This window comes from Scylla paramamosain, chromosome 14 (assembly GCF_035594125.1).
Source record: "Scylla paramamosain isolate STU-SP2022 chromosome 14, ASM3559412v1, whole genome shotgun sequence".
NCBI lineage: Eukaryota > Metazoa > Arthropoda > Malacostraca > Decapoda > Portunidae > Scylla > Scylla paramamosain.
This window is the reverse complement of record NC_087164.1, coordinates 6,177,423-6,183,984: the sequence shown is the minus strand read 5'-3', so window position 1 is coordinate 6,183,984 and position 6,562 is coordinate 6,177,423. Positions and strand designations below refer to the sequence as shown.

At 37.7% G+C, this 6,562-nt stretch overlaps 1 long non-coding RNA gene across 2 annotated transcripts in view; it reads right to left on the bottom strand.

Annotated features, from left to right (window-relative positions):
• Nucleotides 1-204: 204 nt before the first annotated feature.
• The window catches only part of LOC135106684 (uncharacterized), a 132,828-nt gene continuing 126,470 nt past the window's right edge, over nucleotides 205-6,562 (bottom strand). Inside the window, exon 3 of one of the 2 annotated variants that reach the window (XR_010271404.1) lies at nucleotides 205-396. This is a non-coding gene — a long non-coding RNA (uncharacterized LOC135106684). Of the gene's footprint in view, nucleotides 397-2,428; nucleotides 3,064-6,562 lie in introns of those variants that run through there. The other variant, XR_010271405.1, reaches the window with a different exon arrangement.

Genomic DNA, 6,562 nt, shown 5'->3' with positions numbered 1-6,562 from the left:
GCGCGCGCATATGTGTGTGTGTGTGTGTGTATATATATATATATATATATATATATATATATATATATATATATATATATATATATATATATATATATATATATATATATATATATATATATATATATATATAAAAACGCAGTAAAAGATGAACAAGGAAAACATTGAATTCTTTTTTTTTTCTTCACTTTATTACTAGAACGCTTCACCTTCACAGAAGGCATCTTCAGGCATTACATGTTGTGGAGTAAGTGTAGAGTCCTCACTCCATCAGACGCCAGTCATGTGTTGCATCCACTGAAGTGCAGTCAACATTACGAGCCGCCCCGCAACTTGAATGAAGTCTCTTGAAAACGGTTGTTCCCTGGGCCAGGTATGTTGACAGATGACGAAGTTCTGAGATACAGTAGCGGTGAACAGGGAAACCGTCCATTGTTATTTCTTATATATATAATATATATATATATATATATATATATATATATATATATATATATATATATATATATATATATATATATATATATATATATATATATATATATATATATATATATATATATATATATATATATATATATATATATATATATATATATATATATATACCTGTTAAACCAGTTTCTGCCTAGAGCAACTAGATTGCTCAGGTAAGGAAATGGTGACTCTTGACGTATCTGTATTTTAAACCAAATTGTATCTAGCGCTACTTGTCTGCTCAGGCAAAGAAGTACTGACTTAAAAAAATGGTTAATCCACTAAGAATAACAAAACTAAGAAACGGGAAAGAGATTAATATTTATATACTCAAAGGTTGTAAAACAAAGGCGGAAAAAAAGCAAAGTAAATTTCACTTGCGAGAACCAGTAGAAATCAAGCTGTTAAAGCACAATACTGCTGGCGTGTGTAAAACTTAAACATCCATGAAAATAGACACACGGCGCACGCACAGAATATCCCGAATAAAAGCAACTGAGCCACTTTACGCTCCAATTATTTTGCCCGCCGCCCACTCGCCGGACTCCGCGCTTCCGGAAAGGAATCAAAATCAATATACCTGTGTTGTGGCGGCAGGACAAAACCCGTGAGAGAAGCGGCAGGTTGGTAGACCGACAGCCGAGAGACGCACAGAGAGAAGAGTCAGAATCCCCAAATGCCCCCAGCACACACACACACACACACACACACACACACACACACACACACACACACACACACACACACACACACACGCAAGCACACGCGCACACGCACACGCACGCGCGCACGCACGTGCGCGCACACACACACACACACACACACACACACACACACACACACACACACACACACACACAAGCGCGCGCGCGCAGACAAACACCATCCAGGCACAATGGAATCAGAACATATGTACCATAAAGCAGCAATGTTTCACTCCTGCCGGAGTTCCTACCGTTGATTTATGTTTTGTGTCTCTGTGTTCTCCTAATGAATTATGTATCCTGGGCTTTGTTAACGCTAAGATAATTTTCGCGTTCCAATTCCTGTCAATGATGGCAATGTAATGTAATGTAAATACAAATGGATGAGAGGATATATTGAGAGAGAGAGAGAGAGAGAGAGAGAGAGAGAGAGAGAGAGAGAGAGAGAGAGAGAGAGAGAGAGAGAGAGAGAGAGAGAGAGAGAGAGAGAGAGAGAGAGAGAGAGAGAGAGAGAGAGAGAGAGAGAGAGAGAGAGAGAGAGAGAGAGAGAGAGAGAGAGAGTGAGTGTGTGTGTGTGTGTGTGTGTGTGTCTCTGAGACTGGTAGAATATTAAGAAAAAAAAAAACATGGTAACGCTTCCCTTTTGCACTACACAGTAGTACTCCATGGAAGTTTGTTGTAAAGAAAACATAAAAAATCAAAAGCAACAGAACCAACCACACTGCCGCGCTGGTGACACTGGACTGTAAAACAAAATTTCTTTTAGTTCAATACACTTCAGTTATTGGCACAAGAGACATAGAGCTTCTTTAGCGCACACCTGCACACAACCCAGGATTCTACCAATTGCTCCATACGGGTCTGAAATGCCAAAATTCTGTTTTTTTATTATATATATATATATATATATATATATATATATATATATATATATATATATATATATATATATATATATATATATATATATATATATATATATATATACGAGTATATATTACTTGTTACTTTGGATTCCTATGATCACTTGTCTCCATGATCATGCTCCCTAATGTGTATTGAGATTTTTCGATTAAGCAAATATTCGGCGATATATTTTGAAATACCACATATAATTGTTTTGACAGATGTGTAATATTCCCTTTCCTCATGAGTAAAAGCAAAAGAGGAGGTTTCAAGTTTTTCCGTTGACCTCGTAACATATAAATAAATAAATAAATTTCTGTTGTGTTCGGGTAACCTTTGGTGAGACAGGAATCATGATGACGAAGATGATGGTAGTGATGATGATTTCCCAAATCCTAATGGATATTTGAAAAAAAGAAATACATGAGTAGAACGTGAGCATTTATGTTAAAAAAAAAAAAAGTAAAGATAAAATCAGGATATAAAAATGAAACGAAAAAGAATTTACTTATATCACTTACAGACTTTTCATTACCAATCATAGTAATCGTTTATACAACAATTACCTTCACCGATGTGTCCCTCATGGATCTTTGATAAATAGTCACAAAACAAATGCGTCCACCTCCCCTCAAGCCCCGGCTCCACCTCTCCTACATTCGTCCAGATCTCAGTGCTGATTCCCGTTCTTTAAAGAAGGATTAATGTATAATCCGCTAAATTATAGCCTATATCTTCACCAATATGTCAAAGTAACTCCTGAAGATTAATGGACTGGCGATCCTCCCGTGTATTGCCTGTAGGTTCCCCTTCCTCTCTTGACTGGACGGAGGGGCGGCGCGTGTCGAGGAAATATTGAACCAGCAGGGCTTGGAAGTTGGAAGGGTAGCCAGCCAAGATTAAACTTAATTGGTACAGCTGACATTGAAATAAATCCACCACTCGAGCTGGGACCACGACTCCTTGACGCTGTTCCCTGTATAGCAAGTCACAAAAAATAATTAAAATACACATAATAATATTTTTTTAGTTAAATACTATAATAAACGGCGTCGGTGGGAGATTCAATAGCCTTTGTTCGTGGCCGCAGAAATCCTCCATTACTTGGAAATAATAAACTAACACGTAAATTAATAGAAAATATGATAGAGAGAGAGAGAGAGAGAGAGAGAGAGAGAGAGAGAGAGAGAGAGAGAGAGAGAGAGAGAGAGAGAGAGAGAGAGGTTCGCGGAAAACAAACCACAACAGCTGAGCAATACGGTGAGCCGAGGGTTGAACACGTAGGAGAAAAGTTACTTGTGTCCACAGCCAGGATCCGGGACCAACACAAAGGCCGCCGAAAACACACAAAAGGGTAATCACGCACTTCGACCATTCTCCAAAGCCATTCAAGCAAACCATAGCTGTGGCCACCTGGGTCGCTTCTCTCTCCAAGTAGACATAAGACATAAACTACTGCACTGCTTTTAAGCTTTAACAACGAAGGTACAGTTATTTGTACGCAGGAGTATCTAGGAATTTATAAAGTTTTATTTTATCTATTTATTTATTTATATCCTATTGTAGTTTCAGCTTTCCATCAGTCGTCCAAGATAAAATAATTCTATTATTTACGTTTCGTCCTTGGAAGCTCCTGAATGTGTTACTTATAACAGAAAATGCACGCAAAGAGAAGAATCTATACTGATGATGCTTTGTATATGTTAACATTGGATTTCCTATTATTGCTCTCTGAATGTCCTCACGAAGACTTAAAACTTTTTTTATTTATTTTTTTTTATTTTCTTTATTTTAGCTTGTCCAGGGCTCAGTAAAATGGCGATGCTTATCCGAGGTTTAGTGACACTCGACGGGTATGTGAATGGTGTGTGCTTGTGTGGCGAATTTCCGTGGGCGTCCCCTTTTTCCCCTCTGACTAATGGCCTTCATTTGGCGAGGCCACCCCTCACCCACACGGCACCCCTCGGGGACCGCATCAGGCGTGTGTGTGCTGGTGGAGGTCGCAGTAGTGGTGGTGGTGGTGGTAGTGGTGGTGACAATGATGATGATGATGATGATGATTGGTGACGATGATGATGATGATGATGATAATAATGATGACGATAATGGATGATGGTGGTGGTGATGGTGATGATGGTGATGATGGTGATGATGATGATGGTGATGATGATGATGACAACGAAAACATCGATGACGACGACGACGACGACGACGACGACGACGATGATGATGATGATGATGATGATGATGATGATGATAAAGATGATGATGATGATGATGATGGTAAGGAAGATGCAAAAAATGATGATAATATAAATGATGATGGTGATATTGATGATGATGATGATGATGATGATGATGATGATGATGATGATGATGATGATGATAATAATAACGATGATGAGAATAATAATAATATTGATGCCTCTCCACTATAGGTAATTCCTCTTTCCTAGAGATTATCCTTCCTTTGATGCTTCATTTTCCAAACACAGGGCTTTGCATAACCAACAAAGAACACGCTAACGCTAATTCAGACAGTCGGACAAAAGCCGTGTATACAGTTTGAATGAAGGAAATCTCACATTATACGCGTCAGAAAAAAATAAATAGATAAACAATAATTACAAAAGCTTGTGTAGGTGAGTGGGTGGATGGGTACGTAGGTGTACGTAGGTGTGTAGGTGCGTTTGGGTAAATGGCTTTCATTTTAGAACCGTCATGGTCTTTCACTTCCTTCTGTCGCCAAGGTTCAGTTCAAGCATAAAACATGTCAACACTACTCTGGGCTGATAAGCACTTCATCATGGGAAATAATATTAAGTGATCTAGAAAAGTTTACATTCCTTTCAGTAACCTACATAATAAAACTTTCACGCTTGAGGAAATTTCACTTCAATAACATTCTCAAAACAATATCGAAGATCTCAGGCTTAATATTCGCGAGTGAATGTCTCAACAGTCATCTTATTCCGTGAAACCCAGATTGGTGAAACAATTTCTGTCCTTGAGATGTCATCACAGCCAGAGTGTTTGTTGGTCAGGACTATCACTAGATGCACGAGCTCAGCATTCTCTAATTCTTTTCCAAGGCATCTACCATTAATTATTTAGAAAATACAAACTTTATGAAAGTATAACTTTTACATTAGAGGAACCAATCCGCCATTGTTGCGTTCCAAGTATAGTTGTAACTGTCTTCTTATTTAATGCCATTTCTTAAAAATCTTGTGTAATTTACATTGAGTTATACATAATTGAAGAGTTATGGATGAAACCATATGTATGATGTAGTGAGTCCCTTACATATTAAAAGCAGCTCGAAAGTCCAACCCAAGTGCAAAGGGACTTTACCCTGTGCGTGCGTGCGTGCGTGTATGTGTGCGTTCATGCGTGTGTGTGTGTGTGTGTGTGTGTGTGTGTGTGTGTGTGTGTGTGTGTGTGTGTGTGTGTGTGTGTGTGTGCTACTAGTACTACTAGTACCACAATGTTTGTTCTAAGATGATAGTAATTATTATTTACAAACAAGATCACCAATGCAGGCAGTCATGGCCTAAAAAGTATCACCAAACAACTTTAGTTAACGAATCAGATGATGTTTGACAATCATAATTATGGAATTCCACAATGAAAAAAAATGCTTCGTTACACGTTCAACAAAATTTTAATAAATAAAGCCCCAAAAAAGTCCACTGAGCTGTCAGTCCCCGAACAGAGTCAAAAGCAGACGTCAAAAATTAAAGGAAAGAGTTCAATTCTAAGGAGATCAGAAGTCAGACTTTCTGTGGCTTTCCTGGGTTACTTACTGAATGGTTGGACGTCTTCAGCTCTTCAGGAAGTATTTGAGAATATTTCCTAAAAAGCTGTTTTGTTTCAACTCGTGTTTTTAACCTCCAAATCCTAGATTTACGAGATAGATTGATAGAGTTGAAAATACTTTTTTCTTCTTACAACTGATTAAAGTATGTCGTAATTGCTTTTTTTTTTAATAAATTTATAAAACTTTCCCTCTGTAAATAAGCTAGGATGAAGGAAGACCACAAAGTTGTACTGAGGTTACCCTGAAATTAATATTTCATTGAAGGAGTCACGCACGTTAATAACAGCATAAATGCAGAAATAAAACGTGAAATGCAGCTATGAAATTATTAACGAAAACGAAGAATTTAACTGAACCCATAAAAAAAAAAAATCAGCTTTATATATATCATTGGTGGACATAATGAGGTCATGAAGAATTTTCCGAGTCTGAAGAAGTACACATGACCCAACCCGCCATCGCACGACCCAGCTTGCGTTATTACTGCGTCCTATAACGTCAATCTATCATGTGAACATAATATATGAGCAGTCGCAGTTGGAGAAGAAAAAAATATTTGTATTTAACCAATAACTATAAACTATTCTTATAGACGGACTTAGCATTTCTAAGCGGGGTGCCATTTTTTTTGCACGGTACAAAGAAAACATGACTT